General features: G+C 46.1%; 6 non-coding genes across 6 annotated transcripts; 2 read left to right on the top strand and 4 right to left on the bottom strand.

The window, feature by feature from the left end:
- Positions 1–412: 412 nt before the first annotated feature.
- On the bottom strand, positions 413–484 carry trnae-cuc (transfer RNA glutamic acid (anticodon CUC)). The gene has a single exon. It is a non-coding gene; the product is annotated as a tRNA-Glu (tRNA).
- Positions 485–1,916: 1,432 nt separating this feature from the next.
- trnac-aca (transfer RNA cysteine (anticodon ACA)) lies at positions 1,917–1,992 on the top strand. The gene has a single exon. It is a non-coding gene; the product is annotated as a tRNA-Cys (tRNA).
- A 1,691-nt stretch (positions 1,993–3,683) lies between these two features.
- trnak-cuu (transfer RNA lysine (anticodon CUU)) lies at positions 3,684–3,755 on the bottom strand. Its single transcript has one exon. It is a non-coding gene; the product is annotated as a tRNA-Lys (tRNA).
- Positions 3,756–12,547: 8,792 nt separating this feature from the next.
- trnac-aca (transfer RNA cysteine (anticodon ACA)) lies at positions 12,548–12,623 on the top strand. Its single transcript has one exon. It is a non-coding gene; the product is annotated as a tRNA-Cys (tRNA).
- Positions 12,624–14,314: 1,691 nt separating this feature from the next.
- On the bottom strand, positions 14,315–14,386 carry trnak-cuu (transfer RNA lysine (anticodon CUU)). Its single transcript has one exon. It is a non-coding gene; the product is annotated as a tRNA-Lys (tRNA).
- Positions 14,387–18,330: 3,944 nt separating this feature from the next.
- trnae-cuc (transfer RNA glutamic acid (anticodon CUC)) lies at positions 18,331–18,402 on the bottom strand. The gene has a single exon. It is a non-coding gene; the product is annotated as a tRNA-Glu (tRNA).
- Positions 18,403–21,678: the final 3,276 nt, after the last annotated feature.

Here is a 21,678-nt window from a genome sequence, read left to right on the forward strand (position 1 = left end):
CTCCCGGTATGGGAATGCATGCTCCATTTTGCTTCCCTCCTCAAAAATCCAGCAAATCTTCCTGCACCAGAAATGACTTTTTGGCCAGCAGTAGAGCTACAGAACCCTGATATGTCGAGGTTCTGATCCAGCAAATCTTCCTGCACCAGAAGTGACTTTTTGGCCAGCAGTAGAGCTACAGAACCCTGATATGTCGAGGTTCTGACTAGCCCTTAGCCCCTTCGATAGCTCAGCTGGTAGAGCGGAGGACTGTAGGTTGGAGTGTTGGCCATCCTTAGGTCGCTGGTTCAACTCCGGCTCGAAGGAGGTGTTTTTTTTCATGTTCCCACCAATTTTTTGGTTTGGAGCTGGCTTTCTCACAGCTGTCAGCAGAGCTTGAATTCGCAGTCCACAATTGGAAGGCAAAAGAGCTTTCCCTGACCGGGAATCGAACCCGGGCCGCGGCGGTGAGAGCGCCGAATCCTAACCACTAGACCACCAGGGAGGGATGGTGGGCTGGAGGGCTGGTGGGCTGGTGGGCTGGAGGGCTGGTAGTCTGTTCTCCTGATAACAAGGTGAGAATGAGCAGACATCAATGCTTGCCACCGTCACATCGAAAACCAACAAGTCTGTAACAATCGCGGGTCTTTAATAATGGTGGGCCAGTGGCGCAATGGATAAAGCGTCTGACTACGGATCAGAAGATTCTAGGTTCGACTCCTGGCTGGCTCGCTCTGTGCTTGTTTTTCTCCGGCTTATTTTGTTGTTGTGTTTTTTTTCTCCAAAGTCCAAAAGAAAAGGCAACTCTCTAGGCATTCTTCTATTTTTTCCAAAAAAGGCACATTCTGCACACCCATTCCGATGTCTAGGGGAGACACGGACATGCTTTGGTATTGCCATTCGTCTCACAAAATGCAGGCTGGTGGGCCAGTTGATTCTAGAATGAACAATTTCATCGCTACTCTGTAACCGCTTTACTACTTTGAAGGGTGCAATGCCATGTGGTTTTGATGTCACAGGCTTGCCATTTTTAAGCCTTATCACTAATTGCCACCTGGACATTGAGAATAATTTGTAATCTGCATTAAACTGAACGAGCGAATAATCAGCAATTTTGCGGATTAAAAGTTGGTCTCACTTTCATTATTAACCTCACAACATGTCAGTTTTGTACCTTGACAGACCGCCGATAGGCAGTTTTTCCTCTAGATAACGGTTGCCACGTGTGTTTTCAGATGCATGACACAAGTATTTTCACCTGGACAAGACCTTAATTACCAGTTCGAGGTATAAATTCAGCAATCACAGGATTCTGGCCAAAAAACTGAACCATGTGTGAGTCAACAAACATGTCCCTTGAATGCATGCAACACTATATATTTCAGTAAACCGTCCCTTCGGATGATTCTTGTATTGCCAAATTATTATCACATTGTTACAGTCACACACCAAAAGCAACAGGCCACTACAAAACCCTGCGCCCACACTGGCCACATTTATGGAAAGTGGCCCACAAGCTTGTGGCCAGTTAAAGCTGGCCAGTTCCCATATGGTCTAGCAGTTAGGATTCCTGGTTTTCTCGTACGCAGCCAGGGGTTGACTCCAGTTTTTCCTCTAGATAAAGGTTGCCGTGTGTGTTTTCAAATGGATGACACGAGTATTTTCACTTGGACAAGAGCTTAATTACCAGTTTGAGGAATCAATTCTGCAATCATAGGAATCTGCCCAAATACACTGAACCCGGGCCGCGGCGGTGAGAGCGCCGAATCCTAACCACTAGACCACCAGGGAGGGCTGGAGGGCTCGTGGGCTGGTGGGCTGGAGGGCTGGTAGTCTGTTCTCTTGATAACAAGTTGAGAATGAGCAGACATCAATGCTTGCCACCGTCACATCGAAAACCAACAAGTCTGTAACAATCGGGGGTCTTTACTAATGGTGGGCCACCAGTGGCGCAATGGATAACGCGTCTGACTACAGATCAGAAGATTCTAGGTTCGACTCCTGGCTGGCTCGCTCTGTGCTTGTTTTTCTCCGGCTTATTTTGTTGTTGTGTTTTTTTTCTCCAAAGTCCAAAAGAAAAGGCAACTCTCTAGGCATTCTTCTATTTTTTACAAAAAAAGGCACATTCTGCACACCCATTCCGATGTCTAGGAGAGACACGGACATGCTTTGGTATTGCCATTCGTCTCACAAAATGCAGGCTGGTGGGCCAGTTGATTCTAGAATGAACAATTTCATCGCTACTCTGTAACCGCTTTACTACTTTGAAGGGTGCAATGCCATGTGGTTTTGATGTCACAGGCTTGCCATTTTGAAGCCTTATCACTAATTGCCACCTGGACATTGAGAATAATTTGTAATCTGCATTAAACTGAACGAGCGAATAATCAGCAATTTTGCGGATTAAAAATTGGTCTCACTTTCATTATTAACCTCACAACATGTCAGTTTTGTACCTTGACAGACCGACGATAGGCAGTTTTTCCTCTAGATAACGGTTGCCATGTGTGTTTTCAGATGCATGACACAAGTATTTTCACCTGGACAAGACCTTAATTACCAGTTCGAGGTATAAATTCAGCAATCACAGGATTCTGGCCAAAAAACTGAACCATGTGTGAGTCAACAAACATGTCCCTTGAATGCATGCAACACTATATATTTCAGTAAACCGTCCCTTCGGATGATTCTTGTATTGCCAAATTATTATCACATTGTTACAGTCACACACCAAAAGCAACAGGCCACTACAAAACCCTGCGCCCACACTGGCCACATTTATGGAAAGTGGCCCACAAGCTTGTGGCCAGTTAAAGCTGGCCAGTTCCCATATGGTCTAGCAGTTAGGATTCCTGGTTTTCTCGTACGCAGCCAGGGGTTGACCCAAGTTTTTCCTCTAGATAAAGGTTGCCGTGTGTGTTTTCAAATGGATGACACGAGTATTTTCACTTGGACAAGAGCTTAATTACCAGTTTGAGGAATCAATTCTGCAATCACAGGAATCTGCCCAAATACACTGAACCCCCGGGTTGAGTGAAAAAACAGATTCCCTGAATGCATACAACACTATATAATTCAGAAAACCGTCCTTTTGGATAATTCTTGTTTTGCCAAATTATTATCACATTGTTACAGTCACAGAACTAAAGCAACAGGCCACTAAAAGGTCCTGCGCCCACGCTGACCACATGTATGGAAAGTGCGCCAGAAGCCCATGGCCAGTTTAAAGTGTCCAAATCCCATATGGTCTAGCGGTTAGGATTCCTGGTTTTCACCCAGGCGGCCCGGGTTTTCACCTGGTATGGGAATGCATGCTCCTTTTTGCTTCCCTCCTCAAAAATCCAGCAAATCTTCCTGCACCAGAAGTGACTTTTTGGCCAGCAGTAGAGCTACAGAACCCTGATATGTCGAGGTTCTGATCCAGCAAATCTTCCTGCACCAGAAGTGACTTTTTGGCCAGCAGTAGAGCTACAGAACCCTGATATGTCGAGGTTCTGACTAGCCCTTAGCCCCTTCGATAGCTCAGCTGGTAGAGCGGAGGACTGTAGGGTGGAGTGTTGGCCATCCTTAGGTCGCTGGTTCAACTCCGGCTCGAAGGAGGTGTTTTTTTCATGTTCCCACCAATTTTTTGGTTTGGAGCTGGCTTTCTCACAGCTGTCAGCAGAGCTTGAATTCGCAGTCCACAATTGGAAGGCAAAAGAGCTTTCCCTGACCGGGAATAGAACCCGGGCCGCGGCGGTAAGAGCGCCGAATCCTAACCACTAGACCACCAGGGAGGGATGGTGGGCTGGAGGGCTGGAGGGCTCGTGGGCTGGTGGGCTGGAGGGCTGGTAGTCTGTTCTCTTGATAACAAGGTGAGAATGAGCAGACATCAATGCTTGCCACCGTCACATCGAAAACCAACAAGTCTGTAACAATCGGGGGTCTTTACTAATGGTGGGCCAGTGGCGCAATGGATAACGCGTCTGACTACGGATCAGAAGATTCTAGGTTCGACTCCTGGCTGGCTCGCTCTGTGCTTGTTTTTCTCCGGCTTATTTTGTTGTTGTGTTTTTTTTCTCCAAAGTCCAAAAGAAAAGGCAACTCTCTAGGCATTCTTCTATTTTTTACAAAAAAAGGCACATTCTGCACACCCATTCCGATGTCTAGGGGAGACACGGACATGCTTTGGTATTGCCCTTCGTCTCACAAAATGCAGGCTGGTGGGCCAGTTGATTCTAGAATGAACAATTTCATCGCTACTCTGTAACCGCTTTACTACTTTGAAGGGTGCAATGCCATGTGGTTTTGATGTCACAGGCTTGCCATTTTGAAGCCTTATCACTAATTGCCACCTGGACATTGAGAATAGTTTGTAATCTGCATTAAACTGAACGAGCGAATAATCAGCAATTTTGCGGATTAAAAATTGGTCTCACTTTCATTATTAACCTCACAACATGTCAGTTTTGTACCTTGACAGACCGACGATAGGCAGTTTGTCCTCTAGATAACGGTTGCCATGTGTGTTTTCAGATGCATGACACAAGTATTTTCACCTGGACAAGACCTTAATTACCAGTTCGATGTATAAATTCAGCAATCACAGGATTCTGGCCAAAAAACTGAACCATGTGTGAGTCAACAAACATGTCCCTTGAATGCATGCAACACTATATATTTCAGTAAACCGTCCCTTCGGATGATTCTTGTATTGCCAAATTATTATCACATTGTTACAGTCACACACCAAAAGCAACAGGCCACTACAAAACCCTGCGCCCACACTGGCCACATTTATGGAAAGTGGCCCACAAGCTTGTGGCCAGTTAAAGCTGGCCAGTTCCCATATGGTCTAGCAGTTAGGATTCCTGGTTTTCTCGTACGCAGCCAGGGGTTGACTCCAGTTTTTCCTCTAGATAAAGGTGTGTGTTTTCAAATGGATGACACGAGTATTTTCACTTGGACAAGAGCTTAATTACCAGTTTGAGGAATCAATTCTGCAATCACAGGAATCTGCCCAAATACACTGAACCCCCGGGTTGAGTGAAAAAACAGATTCCCTGAATGGATACAACACTATATAATTCAGAAAACCGTCCTTTTGGATAATTCTTGTTTTGCCAAATTATTATCACATTGTTACAGTCACAGAACTAAAGCAACAGGCCACTACAAGGTCCTGCGCCCACGCTGACCACATGTATGGAAAGTGCGCCAGAAGCCCATGCCCAGTTTAAAGTGTCCAAATCCCATATGGTCTAGCGGTTAGGATTCCTGGTTTTCACCCAGGCGGCCCGGGTTCAACTCCCGGTATGGGAATGCATGCTCCATTTTGCTTCCCTCCTCAAAAATCCAGCAAATCTTCCTGCACCAGAAGTGACTTTTTGGCCAGCAGTAGAGCTACAGAACCCTGATATGTCGAGGTTCTGATCCAGCAAATCTTCCTGCACCAGAAGTGACTTTTTGGCCAGCAGTAGAGCTACAGAACCCTGATATGTCGAGGTTCTGACTAGCCCTTAGCCCCTTCGATAGCTCAGCTGGTAGAGCGGAGGACTGTAGGTTGGAGTGTTGGCCATCCTTAGGTCACTGGTTCAACTCCGGCTCGAAGGAGGTGTTTTTTTTCATGTTCCCACCAATGTTTTGGCTTGGAGCTGGCTTTCTCACAGCTGTCAGCAGAGCTTGAATTCGCAGTCCACAATTGGAAGGCAAAAGAGCTTTCCCTGACCGGGAATCAAACCCGGGCCGCGGCGGTGAGAGCGCCGAATCCTAACCACTAGACCACCAGTGAGGGATGGTGGGCTCGTGGGCTGGTGGGCTGGTGGGCTGGTGGGCTGGAGGACTGGTGGGCTGGTGGGCTTTAGGGCTGGTAGTCTGTTCTCCTGATAACAAGGTGAGAATGAGCAGACATCAATGCTTGCCACCGTCACATCGAAAACCAACAAGTCTGTAACAATCGCGGGTCTTTAATAATGGTGGGCCAGTGGCGCAATGGATAAAGCGTCTGACTACGGATCAGAAGATTCTAGGTTCGACTCCTGGCTGGCTCGCTCTGTGCTTGTTTTTCTCCGGCTTATTTTGTTGTTGTGTTTTTTTTCTCCAAAGTCCAAAAGAAAAGTCAACTCTCTAGGCATTCTTCTATTTTTTCCAAAAAAGGCACATTCTGCACACCCATTCCGATGTCTAGGGGAGACACGGACATGCTTTGGTATTGCCATTCGTCTCACAAAATGCAGGCTGGTGGGCCAGTTGATTCTAGAATGAACAATTTCATCGCTACTCTGTAACCGCTTTACTACTTTGAAGGGTGCAATGCCATGTGGTTTTGATGTCACAGGCTTGCCATTTTGAAGCCTTATCACTAATTGCCACCTGGACATTGAGAATAATTTGTAATCTGCATTAAACTGAACGAGCGAATAATCAGCAATTTTGCGGATTAAAAGTTGGTCTCACTTTCATTATTAACCTCACAACATGTCAGTTTTGTACCTTGACAGACCGACGATAGGCAGTTTTTCCTCTAGATAACGGTTGCCATGTGTGTTTTCAGATGCATGACACAAGTATTTTCACCTGGACAAGACCTTAATTACCAGTTCGAGGTATAAATTCAGCAATCACAGGATTCTGGCCAAAAAACTGAACCATGTGTGAGTCAACAAACATGTCCCTTGAATGCATGCAACACTATATATTTCAGTAAAGCGTCCCTTCGGATGATTCTTGTATTGCCAAATTATTATCACATTGTTACAGTCACACACCAAAAGCAACAGGCCACTACAAAACCCTGCGCCCACACTGGCCACATTTATGGAAAGTGGCCCACAAGCTTGTGGCCAGTTAAAGCTGGCCAGTTCCCATATGGTCTAGCAGTTAGGATTCCTGGTTTTCTCGTACGCAGCCAGGGGTTGACTCCAGTTTTTCCTCTAGATAAAGGTTGCCGTGTGTGTTTTCAAATGGATGACACGAGTATTTTCACTTGGACAAGAGCTTAATTACCAGTTTGAGGAATCAATTCTGCAATCACAGGAATCTGCCCAAATACACTGAACCCCCGGGTTGAGTGAAAAAACAGATTCCCTGAATGCATACAACACTATATAATTCAGAAAACCGTCCTTTTGGATAATTCTTGTTTTGCCAAATTATTATCACATTGTTACAGTCACAGAACTAAAGCAACAGGCCACTACAAGGTCCTGCGCCCACGCTGACCACATGTATGGAAAGTGCGCCAGAAGCCCATGGCCAGTTTAAAGTGTCCAAATCCCATATGGTCTAGCGGTTAGGATTCCTGGTTTTCACCCAGGCGGCCCGGGTTCAACTCCCGGTATGGGAATGCATGCTCCATTTTGCTTCACTCCTCAAAAATCCAGCAAATCTTCCTGCACCAGAAATGACTTTTTGGCCAGCAGTAGAGCTACAGAACCCTGATATGTCGAGGTTCTGATCCAGCAAATCTTCCTGCACCAGAAGTGACTTTTTGGCCAGCAGTAGAGCTACAGAACCCTGATATGTCGAGGTTCTGACTAGCCCTTAGCCCCTTCGATAGCTCAGCTGGTAGAGCGGAGGACTGTAGGTTGGAGTGTTGGCCATCCTTAGGTCGCTGGTTCAACTCCGGCTCGAAGGAGGTGTTTTTTTTCATGTTCCCACCAATGTTTTGGCTTGGAGCTGGCTTTCTCACAGCTGTCAGCAGAGCTTGAATTCGCAGTCCACAATTGGAAGGCAAAAGAGCTTTCCCTGACCGGGAATCAAACCCGGGCCGCGGCGGTGAGAGCGCCGAATCCTAACCACTAGACCACCAGTGAGGGATGGTGGGCTCGTGGGCTGGTGGGCTGGTGGGCTGGAGGACTGGTGGGCTGGTGGGCTGGAGGGCTGGTAGTCTGTTCTCCTGATAACAAGGTGAGAATGAGCAGACATCAATGCTTGCCACCGTCACATCGAAAACCAACAAGTCTGTAACAATCGGGGGTCTTTACTAATGGTGGGCCAGTGGCGCAATGGATAACGCGTCTGACTACGGATCAGAAGATTCTAGGTTCGACTCCTGGCTGGCTCGCTCTGTGCTTGTTTTTCTCCGGCTTATTTTGTTGTTGTGTTTTTTTTCTCCAAAGTCCAAAAGAAAAGGCAACTCTCTAGGCATTCTTCTATTTTTTACAAAAAAAGGCACGTTCTGCACACCCATTCCGATGTCTAGGGGAGACACGGACATGCTTTGGTATTGCCCTTCGTCTCACAAAATGCAGGCTGGTGGGCCAGTTGATTCTAGAATGAACAATTTCATCGCTACTCTGTAACCGCTTTACTACTTTGAAGGGTGCAATGCCATGTGGTTTTGATGTCACAGGCTTGCCATTTTGAAGCCTTATCACTAATTGCCACCTGGACATTGAGAATAATTTGTAATCTGCATTAAACTGAACGAGCGAATAATCAGCAATTTTGCGGATTAAAAATTGGTCTCACTTTCATTATTAACCTCACAACATGTCAGTTTTGTACCTTGACAGACCGACGATAGGCAGTTTTTACTCTAGATAACGGTTGCCATGTGTGTTTTCAGATGCATGACACAAGTATTTTCACCTGGACAAGACCTTAATTACCAGTTCGATGTATAAATTCAGCAATCACAGGATTCTGGCCAAAAAACTGAACCATGTGTGAGTCAACAAACATGTCCCTTGAATGCATGCAACACTATATATTTCAGTAAACCGTCCCTTCGGATGATTCTTGTTTTGCCAAATTATTATCACATTGTTACAGTCACACACCAAAAGCAAAAGGCCACTACAAAACCCTGCGCACACACTGGCCACATTTATGGAAAGTGGCCCACAAGCTTGTGGCCAGTTAAAGCTGGCCAGTTCCCATATGGTCTAGCAGTTAGGATTCCTGGTTTTCTCGTACGCAGCCAGGGGTTGACCCAAGTTTTTCCTCTAGATAAAGGTTGCCGTGTGTGTTTTCAAATGGATGACACGAGTATTTTCACTTGGACAAGAGCTTAATTACCAGTTTGAGGAATCAATTCTGCAATCACAGGAATCTGCCCAAATACACTGAACCCCCGGGTTGAGTGAAAAAACAGATTCCCTGAATGCATACAACACTATATAATTCAGAAAACCGTCCTTTTGGATAATTCTTGTTTTGCCAAATTATTATCACATTGTTACAGTCACAGAACTAAAGCAACAGGCCACTACAAGGTCCTGCGCCCACGCTGACCACATGTATGGAAAGTGCGCCAGAAGCCCATGGCCAGTTTAAAGTGTCCAAATCCCATATGGTCTAGCGGTTAGGATTCCTGGTTTTCACCCAGGCGTCCCGGGTTCAACTCCCGGTATGGGAATGCATGATCCTTTTTGCTTCCCTCCTCAAAAATCCAGCAAATCTTCCTGCACCAGAAGTGACTTTTTGGCCAGCAGTAGAGCTACAGAACCCTGATATGTCGAGGTTCTGATCCAGCAAATCTTCCTGCACCAGAAGTGACTTTTTGGCCAGCAGTAGAGCTACAGAACCCTGATATGTCGAGGTTCTGACTAGCCCTTAGCCCCTTCGATAGCTCAGCTGGTAGAGCGGAGGACTGTAGGGTGGGGTGTTGGCCATCCTTAGGTCACTGGTTCAACTCCGGCTCGAAGGAGGTGTTTTTTTCATGTTCCCACCAATTTTTTGGTTTGGAGCTGGCTTTCTCACAGCTGTCAGCAGAGCTTGAATTCGCAGTCCACAATTGGAAGCCAAAAGAGCTTTCCCTGACCGGGAATCGAACCCGGGACGAGGCGGTGAGAGCGCTGAATACTAACCACTAGACGACCAGGGAGGGATGGTGGGCTGGAGGGCTGGAGGGCTGGAGGGCTGGAGGGCTCGTGGGCTGGAGGGCTGGAGGGCTGGTGGGCTGGTGGGCTGGAGGGCTGGTAGTCTGTTCTCCTGATAACAAGGTGAGAATGAGCAGACATCAATGCTTGCCACCGTCACATCGAAAACCAACAAGTTTGTAACAATCGTGGCTGTTTACTATTGGTGGGCCAGTGGCGCAATGGATAAAGCGTCTGACTACGGATCAGAAGATTCTAGGTTCGACTCCTGGCTGGCTCGCTCTGTGCTTGTTTTTCTCCGGCTTATTTTGTTGTTGTGTTTTTTTTCTCCAAAGTCCAAAAGAAAAGGCAACTCTCTAGGCATTCTTCTATTTTTTCCAAAAAAAGGCACATTCTGCACACCCATTCCGATGTCTAGGGGAGACACGTACATGCTTTGGTATTGCCATTCGTCTCACAAAATGCAGGCTGGTGGGCCAGTTGATTCTAGAATGAACAATTTCATCGCTACTCTGTAACCGCTTTACTACTTTGAAGGGTGCAATGCCATGTGGTTTTGATGTCACAGGCTTGCCATTTTGAAGCCTTATCACTAATTGCCACCTGGACATTGAGAATAATTTGTAATCTGCATTAAACTGAACGAGCGAATAATCAGCAATTTTGCGGATTAAAAATTGGTCTCACTTTCATTATTAACCTCACAACATGTCAGTTTTGTACCTTGACAGACCGACGATAGGCAAGTTTTTCCTCTAGATAACGGTTGCCATGTGAGTTTTCAGATGCATGACACAAGTATTTTCACCTGGACAAGACCTTAATTACCAGTTCGAGGTATAAATTCAGCAATCACAGGATTCTGGCCAAAAAACTGAACCATGTGTGAGTCAACAAACATGTCCCTTGAATGCATGCAACACTATATATTTCAGTAAACCGTCCCTTCGGATGATTCTTGTATTGCCAAATTATTATCACATTGTTACAGTCACACACCAAAAGCAACAGGCCACTACAAAACCCTGCGCCCACACTGGCCACATTTATGGAAAGTGGCCCACAAGCTTGTGGCCAGTTAAAGCTGGCCAGTTCCCATATGGTCTAGCAGTTAGGATTCCTGGTTTTCTCGTACGCAGCCAGGGGTTGACTCCAGTTTTTCCTCTAGATAAAGGTTGCCGTGTGTGTTTTCAAATGGATGACACGAGTATTTTCACTTGGACAAGAGCTTAATTACCAGTTTGAGGAATCAATTCTGCAATCACAGGAATCTGCCCAAATACACTGAACCCGGGCCGCGGCGGTGAGAGCGCCGAATCCTAACCATTAGACCACCAGGGAGGGCTGGAGGGCTCGTGGGCTGGTGGGCTGGAGGGCTGGTAGTCTGTTCTCTTGATAACAAGTTGAGAATGAGCAGACATCAATGCTTGCCACCGTCACATCGAAAACCAACAAGTCTGTAACAATCGCGGGTCTTTAATAATGGTGGGCCAGTGGCGCAATGGATAAAGCGTCTGACTACGGATCAGAAGATTCTAGGTTCGACTCCTGGCTGGCTCGCTCTGTGCTTGTTTTTCTCCGGCTTATTTTGTTGTTGTGTTTTTTTTCTCCAAAGTCCAAAAGAAAAGGCAACTCTCTAGGCATTCTTCTATTTTTTCCAAAAAAGGCACATTCTGCACACCCATTCCGATGTCTAGGGGAGACACGGACATGCTTTGGTATTGCCATTCGTCTCACAAAATGCAGGCTGGTGGGCCAGTTGATTCTAGAATGAACAATTTCATCGCTACTCTGTAACCGCTTTACTACTTTGAAGGGTGCAATGCCATGTGGTTTTGATGTCACAGGCTTGCCATTTTTAAGCCTTATCACTAATTGCCACCTGGACATTGAGAATAATTTGTAATCTGCATTAAACTGAACGAGCGAATAATCAGCAATTTTGCGGATTAAAAGTTGGTCTCACTTTCATTATTAACCTCACAACATGTCAGTTTTGTACCTTGACAGACCGCCGATAGGCAGTTTTTCCTCTAGATAACGGTTGCCACGTGTGTTTTCAGATGCATGACACAAGTATTTTCACCTGGACAAGACCTTAATTACCAGTTCGAGGTATAAATTCAGCAATCACAGGATTCTGGCCAAAAAACTGAACCATGTGTGAGTCAACAAACATGTCCCTTGAATGCATGCAACACTATATATTTCAGTAAACCGTCCCTTCGGATGATTCTTGTATTGCCAAATTATTATCACATTGTTACAGTCACACACCAAAAGCAACAGGCCACTACAAAACCCTGCGCCCACACTGGCCACATTTATGGAAAGTGGCCCACAAGCTTGTGGCCAGTTAAAGCTGGCCAGTTCCCATATGGTCTAGCAGTTAGGATTCCTGGTTTTCTCGTACGCAGCCAGGGGTTGACTCCAGTTTTTCCTCTAGATAAAGGTTGCCGTGTGTGTTTTCAAATGGATGACACGAGTATTTTCACTTGGACAAGAGCTTAATTACCAGTTTGAGGAATCAATTCTGCAATCATAGGAATCTGCCCAAATACACTGAACCCGGGCCGCGGCGGTGAGAGCGCCGAATCCTAACCACTAGACCACCAGGGAGGGCTGGAGGGCTCGTGGGCTGGTGGGCTGGAGGGCTGGTAGTCTGTTCTCTTGATAACAAGTTGAGAATGAGCAGACATCAATGCTTGCCACCGTCACATCGAAAACCAACAAGTCTGTAACAATCGGGGGTCTTTACTAATGGTGGGCCACCAGTGGCGCAATGGATAACGCGTCTGACTACAGATCAGAAGATTCTAGGTTCGACTCCTGGCTGGCTCGCTCTGTGCTTGTTTTTCTCCGGCTTATTTTGTTGTTGTGTTTTTTTTCTCCAAAGTCCAAAAGAAAAGGCAACTCTCTAGGCATTCTTCTATTTTTTACAAAAAAAGGCACATTCTGCACACCCATTCCGATGTCTAGGAGAGACACGGACATGCTTTGGTATTGCCATTCGTCTCACAAAATGCAGGCTGGTGGGCCAGTTGATTCTAGAATGAACAATTTCATCGCTACTCTGTAACCGCTTTACTACTTTGAAGGGTGCAATGCCATGTGGTTTTGATGTCACAGGCTTGCCATTTTGAAGCCTTATCACTAATTGCCACCTGGACATTGAGAATAATTTGTAATCTGCATTAAACTGAACGAGCGAATAATCAGCAATTTTGCGGATTAAAAATTGGTCTCACTTTCATTATTAACCTCACAACATGTCAGTTTTGTACCTTGACAGACCGACGATAGGCAGTTTTTCCTCTAGATAACGGTTGCCATGTGTGTTTTCAGATGCATGACACAAGTATTTTCACCTGGACAAGACCTTAATTACCAGTTCGAGGTATAAATTCAGCAATCACAGGATTCTGGCCAAAAAACTGAACCATGTGTGAGTCAACAAACATGTCCCTTGAATGCATGCAACACTATATATTTCAGTAAACCGTCCCTTCGGATGATTCTTGTATTGCCAAATTATTATCACATTGTTACAGTCACACACCAAAAGCAACAGGCCACTACAAAACCCTGCGCCCACACTGGCCACATTTATGGAAAGTGGCCCACAAGCTTGTGGCCAGTTAAAGCTGGCCAGTTCCCATATGGTCTAGCAGTTAGGATTCCTGGTTTTCTCGTACGCAGCCAGGGGTTGACCCAAGTTTTTCCTCTAGATAAAGGTTGCCGTGTGTGTTTTCAAATGGATGACACGAGTATTTTCACTTGGACAAGAGCTTAATTACCAGTTTGAGGAATCAATTCTGCAATCACAGGAATCTGCCCAAATACACTGAACCCCCGGGTTGAGTGAAAAAACAGATTCCCTGAATGCATACAACACTATATAATTCAGAAAACCGTCCTTTTGGATAATTCTTGTTTTGCCAAATTATTATCACATTGTTACAGTCACAGAACTAAAGCAACAGGCCACTAAAAGGTCCTGCGCCCACGCTGACCACATGTATGGAAAGTGCGCCAGAAGCCCATGGCCAGTTTAAAGTGTCCAAATCCCATATGGTCTAGCGGTTAGGATTCCTGGTTTTCACCCAGGCGGCCCGGGTTTTCACCTGGTATGGGAATGCATGCTCCTTTTTGCTTCCCTCCTCAAAAATCCAGCAAATCTTCCTGCACCAGAAGTGACTTTTTGGCCAGCAGTAGAGCTACAGAACCCTGATATGTCGAGGTTCTGATCCAGCAAATCTTCCTGCACCAGAAGTGACTTTTTGGCCAGCAGTAGAGCTACAGAACCCTGATATGTCGAGGTTCTGACTAGCCCTTAGCCCCTTCGATAGCTCAGCTGGTAGAGCGGAGGACTGTAGGGTGGAGTGTTGGCCATCCTTAGGTCGCTGGTTCAACTCCGGCTCGAAGGAGGTGTTTTTTTCATGTTCCCACCAATTTTTTGGTTTGGAGCTGGCTTTCTCACAGCTGTCAGCAGAGCTTGAATTCGCAGTCCACAATTGGAAGGCAAAAGAGCTTTCCCTGACCGGGAATAGAACCCGGGCCGCGGCGGTAAGAGCGCCGAATCCTAACCACTAGACCACCAGGGAGGGATGGTGGGCTGGAGGGCTGGAGGGCTCGTGGGCTGGTGGGCTGGAGGGCTGGTAGTCTGTTCTCTTGATAACAAGGTGAGAATGAGCAGACATCAATGCTTGCCACCGTCACATCGAAAACCAACAAGTCTGTAACAATCGGGGGTCTTTACTAATGGTGGGCCAGTGGCGCAATGGATAACGCGTCTGACTACGGATCAGAAGATTCTAGGTTCGACTCCTGGCTGGCTCGCTCTGTGCTTGTTTTTCTCCGGCTTATTTTGTTGTTGTGTTTTTTTTCTCCAAAGTCCAAAAGAAAAGGCAACTCTCTAGGCATTCTTCTATTTTTTACAAAAAAAGGCACATTCTGCACACCCATTCCGATGTCTAGGGGAGACACGGACATGCTTTGGTATTGCCCTTCGTCTCACAAAATGCAGGCTGGTGGGCCAGTTGATTCTAGAATGAACAATTTCATCGCTACTCTGTAACCGCTTTACTACTTTGAAGGGTGCAATGCCATGTGGTTTTGATGTCACAGGCTTGCCATTTTGAAGCCTTATCACTAATTGCCACCTGGACATTGAGAATAGTTTGTAATCTGCATTAAACTGAACGAGCGAATAATCAGCAATTTTGCGGATTAAAAATTGGTCTCACTTTCATTATTAACCTCACAACATGTCAGTTTTGTACCTTGACAGACCGACGATAGGCAGTTTGTCCTCTAGATAACGGTTGCCATGTGTGTTTTCAGATGCATGACACAAGTATTTTCACCTGGACAAGACCTTAATTACCAGTTCGATGTATAAATTCAGCAATCACAGGATTCTGGCCAAAAAACTGAACCATGTGTGAGTCAACAAACATGTCCCTTGAATGCATGCAACACTATATATTTCAGTAAACCGTCCCTTCGGATGATTCTTGTATTGCCAAATTATTATCACATTGTTACAGTCACACACCAAAAGCAACAGGCCACTACAAAACCCTGCGCCCACACTGGCCACATTTATGGAAAGTGGCCCACAAGCTTGTGGCCAGTTAAAGCTGGCCAGTTCCCATATGGTCTAGCAGTTAGGATTCCTGGTTTTCTCGTACGCAGCCAGGGGTTGACTCCAGTTTTTCCTCTAGATAAAGGTGTGTGTTTTCAAATGGATGACACGAGTATTTTCACTTGGACAAGAGCTTAATTACCAGTTTGAGGAATCAATTCTGCAATCACAGGAATCTGCCCAAATACACTGAACCCCCGGGTTGAGTGAAAAAACAGATTCCCTGAATGGATACAACACTATATAATTCAGAAAACCGTCCTTTTGGATAATTCTTGTTTTGCCAAATTATTATCACATTGTTACAGTCACAGAACTAAAGCAACAGGCCACTACAAGGTCCTGCGCCCACGCTGACCACATGTATGGAAAGTGCGCCAGAAGCCCATGCCCAGTTTAAAGTGTCCAAATCCCATATGGTCTAGCGGTTAGGATTCCTGGTTTTCACCCAGGCGGCCCGGGTTCAACTCCCGGTATGGGAATGCATGCTCCATTTTGCTTCCCTCCTCAAAAATCCAGCAAATCTTCCTGCACCAGAAGTGACTTTTTGGCCAGCAGTAGAGCTACAGAACCCTGATATGTCGAGGTTCTGATCCAGCAAATCTTCCTGCACCAGAAGTGACTTTTTGGCCAGCAGTAGAGCTACAGAACCCTGATATGTCGAGGTTCTGACTAGCCCTTAGCCCCTTCGATAGCTCAGCTGGTAGAGCGGAGGACTGTAGGTTGGAGTGTTGGCCATCCTTAGGTCACTGGTTCAACTCCGGCTCGAAGGAGGTGTTTTTTTTCATGTTCCCACCAATGTTTTGGCTTGGAGCTGGCTTTCTCACAGCTGTCAGCAGAGCTTGAATTCGCAGTCCACAATTGGAAGGCAAAAGAGCTTTCCCTGACCGGGAATCAAACCCGGGCCGCGGCGGTGAGAGCGCCGAATCCTAACCACTAGACCACCAGTGAGGGATGGTGGGCTCGTGGGCTGGTGGGCTGGTGGGCTGGTGGGCTGGAGGACTGGTGGGCTGGTGGGCTTTAGGGCTGGTAGTCTGTTCTCCTGATAACAAGGTGAGAATGAGCAGACATCAATGCTTGCCACCGTCACATCGAAAACCAACAAGTCTGTAACAATCGCGGGTCTTTAATAATGGTGGGCCAGTGGCGCAATGGATAAAGCGTCTGACTACGGATCAGAAGATTCTAGGTTCGACTCCTGGCTGGCTCGCTCTGTGCTTGTTTTTCTCCGGCTTATTTTGTTGTTGTGTTTTTTTTCTCCAAAGTCCAAAAGAAAAGTCAACTCTCTAGGCATTCTTCTATTTTTTCCAAAAAAGGCACATTCTGCACACCCATTCCGATGTCTAGGGGAGACACGGACATGCTTTGGTATTGCCATTCGTCTCACAAAATGCAGGCTGGTGGGCCAGTTGATTCTAGAATGAACAATTTCATCGCTACTCTGTAACCGCTTTACTACTTTGAAGGGTGCAATGCCATGTGGTTTTGATGTCACAGGCTTGCCATTTTGAAGCCTTATCACTAATTGCCACCTGGACATTGAGAATAATTTGTAATCTGCATTAAACTGAACGAGCGAATAATCAGCAATTTTGCGGATTAAAAGTTGGTCTCACTTTCATTATTAACCTCACAACATGTCAGTTTTGTACCTTGACAGACCGACGATAGGCAGTTTTTCCTCTAGATAACGGTTGCCATGTGTGTTTTCAGATGCATGACACAAGTATTTTCACCTGGACAAGACCTTAATTACCAGTTCGAGGTATAAATTCAGCAATCACAGGATTCTGGCCAAAAAACTGAACCATGTGTGAGTCAACAAACATGTCCCTTGAATGCATGCAACACTATATATTTCAGTAAAGCGTCCCTTCGGATGATTCTTGTATTGCCAAATTATTATCACATTGTTACAGTCACACACCAAAAGCAACAGGCCACTACAAAACCCTGCGCCCACACTGGCCACATTTATGGAAAGTGGCCCACAAGCTTGTGGCCAGTTAAAGCTGGCCAGTTCCCATATGGTCTAGCAGTTAGGATTCCTGGTTTTCTCGTACGCAGCCAGGGGTTGACTCCAGTTTTTCCTCTAGATAAAGGTTGCCGTGTGTGTTTTCAAATGGATGACACGAGTATTTTCACTTGGACAAGAGCTTAATTACCAGTTTGAGGAATCAATTCTGCAATCACAGGAATCTGCCCAAATACACTGAACCCCCGGGTTGAGTGAAAAAACAGATTCCCTGAATGCATACAACACTATATAATTCAGAAAACCGTCCTTTTGGATAATTCTTGTTTTGCCAAATTATTATCACATTGTTACAGTCACAGAACTAAAGCAACAGGCCACTACAAGGTCCTGCGCCCACGCTGACCACATGTATGGAAAGTGCGCCAGAAGCCCATGGCCAGTTTAAAGTGTCCAAATCCCATATGGTCTAGCGGTTAGGATTCCTGGTTTTCACCCAGGCGGCCCGGGTTCAACTCCCGGTATGGGAATGCATGCTCCATTTTGCTTCACTCCTCAAAAATCCAGCAAATCTTCCTGCACCAGAAATGACTTTTTGGCCAGCAGTAGAGCTACAGAACCCTGATATGTCGAGGTTCTGATCCAGCAAATCTTCCTGCACCAGAAGTGACTTTTTGGCCAGCAGTAGAGCTACAGAACCCTGATATGTCGAGGTTCTGACTAGCCCTTAGCCCCTTCGATAGCTCAGCTGGTAGAGCGGAGGACTGTAGGGTGGAGTGTTGGCCATCCTTAGGTCGCTGGTTCAACTCCGGCTCGAAGGAGGTGTTTTTTTCATGTTCCCACCAATGTTTTGGCTTGGAGCTGGCTTTCTCACAGCTGTCAGCAGAGCTTGAATTCGCAGACCACAATTGGAAGGCAAAAGAGCTTTCCCTGACCGGGAATCGAACCCGGGCCGCGGCGGTGAGAGCGCCGAATCCTAACCACTAGACCACCAGGGAGGGATGGTGGGCTGGAGGGCTCGTGGGCTGGTGGGCTGGTGGGCTGGAGGGCTGGTAGTCTGTTCTCTTGATAACAAGGTGAGAATGAGCAGACATCAATGCTTGCCACCGTCACATCGAAAACCAAGAAGTCTGTAACAATCGGGGGTATTTACTAATGGTGGGCCAGTGGCGCAATGGATAACGCGTCTGACTACGGATCAGAAGATTCTAGGTTCGACTCCTGGCTGGCTCGCTCTGTGCTTGTTTTTCTCCGGCTTATTTTGTTGTTGTGTTTTTTTTCTCCAAAGTCCAAAAGAAAAGGCAACTCTCTAGGCATTCTTCTATTTTTTACAAAAAAAGGCACATTCTGCACACCCATTCCGATGTCTAGGGGAGACACGGACATGCTTTGGTATTGCCCTTCGTCTCACAAAATGCAGGCTGGTGGGCCAGTTGATTCTAGAATGAACAATTTCATCGCTACTCTGTAACCACTTTACTACTTTGAAGGGTGCAATGCCATGTGGTTTTGATGTCACAGGCTTGCCATTTTGAAGCCTTATCACTAATTGCCACCTGGACATTGAGAATAATTTGTTATCTGCATTAAACTGAACGAGCGAATAATCAGCAATTTTGCGGATTAAAAATTGGTCTCACTTTCATTATTAACCTCACAACATGTCAGTTTTGTACCTTGACAGACCGACGATAGGCAGTTTGTCCTCTAGATAACGGTTGCCATGTGTGTTTTCAGATGCATGACACAAGTATTTTCACCTGGACAAGACCTTAATTACCAGTTCGATGTATAAATTCAGCAATCACAGGATTCTGGCCAAAAAACTGAACCATGTGTGAGTCAACAAACATGTCCCTTGAATGCATGCAACACTATATATTTCAGTAAACCGTCCCTTCGGATGATTCTTGTATTGCCAAATTATTATCACATTGTTACAGTCACACACCAAAAGCAACAGGCCACTACAAAACCCTGCGCCCACACTGGCCACATTTATGGAAAGTGGCCCACAAGCTTGTGGCCAGTTAAAGCTGGCCAGTTCCCATATGGTCTAGCAGTTAGGATTCCTGGTTTTCTCGTACGCAGCCAGGGGTTGACCCAAGTTTTTCCTCTAGATAAAGGTTGCCGTGTGTGTTTTCAAATGGATGACACGAGTATTTTCACTTGGACAAGAGCTTAATTACCAGTTTGAGGAATCAATTCTGCAATCACAGGAATCTGCCCAAATACACTGAACCCCCGGGTTGAGTGAAAAAACAGATTCCCTGAATGCATACAACACTATATAATTCAGAAAACCGTCCTTTTGGATAATTCTTGTTTTGCCAAATTATTATCACATTGTTACAGTCACAGAACTAAAGCAACAGGCCACTACAAGGTCCTGCGCCCACGCTGACCACATGTATGGAAAGTGCGCCAGAAGCCCATGGCCAGTTTAAAGTGTCCAAATCCCATATGGTCTAGCGGTTAGGATTCCTGGTTTTCACCCAGGCGGCCCGGGTTCAACTCCCGGTATGGGAATGCATGCTCCTTTTTGCTTCCCTCCTTAAAAATCCAGCAAATCTTCCTGCACCAGAAGTGACTTTTTGGCCAGCAGTAGAGCTACAGAACCCTGATATGTCGAGGTTCTGATCCAGCAAATCTTCCTGCACCAGAAGTGACTTTTTGGCCAGCAGTAGAGCTACAGAACCCTGATATGTCGAGGTTCTGACTAGCCCTTAGCCCCTTCGATAGCTCAGCTGGTAGAGCGGAGGACTGTAGGGTGGGGTGTTGGCCATCCTTAGGTCACTGGTTCAACTCCGGCTCGAAGGAGGTGTTTTTTTCATGTTCCCACCAATTTTTTGGTTTGGAGCTGGCTTTCTCACAGCTGTCAGCAGAGCTTGAATTCGCAGTCCACAATTGGAAGCCAAAAGAGCTTTCCCTGACCGGGAATCGAACCCGGGACGAGGCGGTGAGAGCGCTGAATACTGACCACCAGGGAGGGATGGTGGGCTGGAGGGCTGGAGGGCTGGAGGGCTCGTGGGCTGGAGGGCTGGAGGGCTGGTGGGCTGGTGGGCTGGAGGGCTGGTAGTCTGTTCTCCTGATAACAAGGTGAGAATGAGCAGACATCAATGCTTGCCACCGTCACATCGAAAACCAACAAGTTTGTAACAATCGTGGCTGTTTACTATTGGTGGGCCAGTGGCGCAATGGATAAAGCGTCTGACTACGGATCAGAAGATTCTAGGTTCGACTCCTGGCTGGCTCGCTCTGTGCTTGTTTTTCTCCGGCTTATTTTGTTGTTGTGTTTTTTTTCTCCAAAGTCCAAAAGAAAAGGCAACTCTCTAGGCATTCTTCTATTTTTTCCAAAAAAAGGCACATTCTGCACACCCATTCCGATGTCTAGGGGAGACACGTACATGCTTTGGTATTGCCATTCGTCTCACAAAATGCAGGCTGGTGGGCCAGTTGATTCTAGAATGAACAATTTCATCGCTACTCTGTAACCGCTTTACTACTTTGAAGGGTGCAATGCCATGTGGTTTTGATGTCACAGGCTTGCCATTTTGAAGCCTTATCACTAATTGCCACCTGGACATTGAGAATAATTTGTAATCTGCATTAAACTGAACGAGCGAATAATCAGCAATTTTGCGGATTAAAAATTGGTCTCACTTTCATTATTAACCTCACAACATGTCAGTTTTGTACCTTGACAGACCGACGATAGGCAAGTTTTTCCTCTAGATAACGGTTGCCATGTGAGTTTTCAGATGCATGACACAAGTATTTTCACCTGGACAAGACCTTAATTACCAGTTCGAGGTATAAATTCAGCAATCACAGGATTCTGGCCAAAAAACTGAACCATGTGTGAGTCAACAAACATGTCCCTTGAATGCATGCAACACTATATATTTCAGTAAACCGTCCCTTCGGATGATTCTTGTATTGCCAAATTATTATCACATTGTTACAGTCACACACCAAAAGCAACAGGCCACTACAAAACCCTGCGCCCACACTGGCCACATTTATGGAAAGTGGCCCACAAGCTTGTGGCCAGTTAAAGCTGGCCAGTTCCCATATGGTCTAGCAGTTAGGATTCCTGGTTTTCTCGTACGCAGCCAGGGGTTGACTCCAGTTTTTCCTCTAGATAAAGGTTGCCGTGTGTGTTTTCAAATGGATGACACGAGTATTTTCACTTGGACAAGAGCTTAATTACCAGTTTGAGGAATCAATTCTGCAATCACAGGAATCTGCCCAAATACACTGAACCCGGGCCG

Source organism: Carassius gibelio, chromosome A11 (assembly GCF_023724105.1).
Source record: "Carassius gibelio isolate Cgi1373 ecotype wild population from Czech Republic chromosome A11, carGib1.2-hapl.c, whole genome shotgun sequence".
In the NCBI taxonomy this organism is placed as follows: domain Eukaryota; kingdom Metazoa; phylum Chordata; class Actinopteri; order Cypriniformes; family Cyprinidae; genus Carassius; species Carassius gibelio.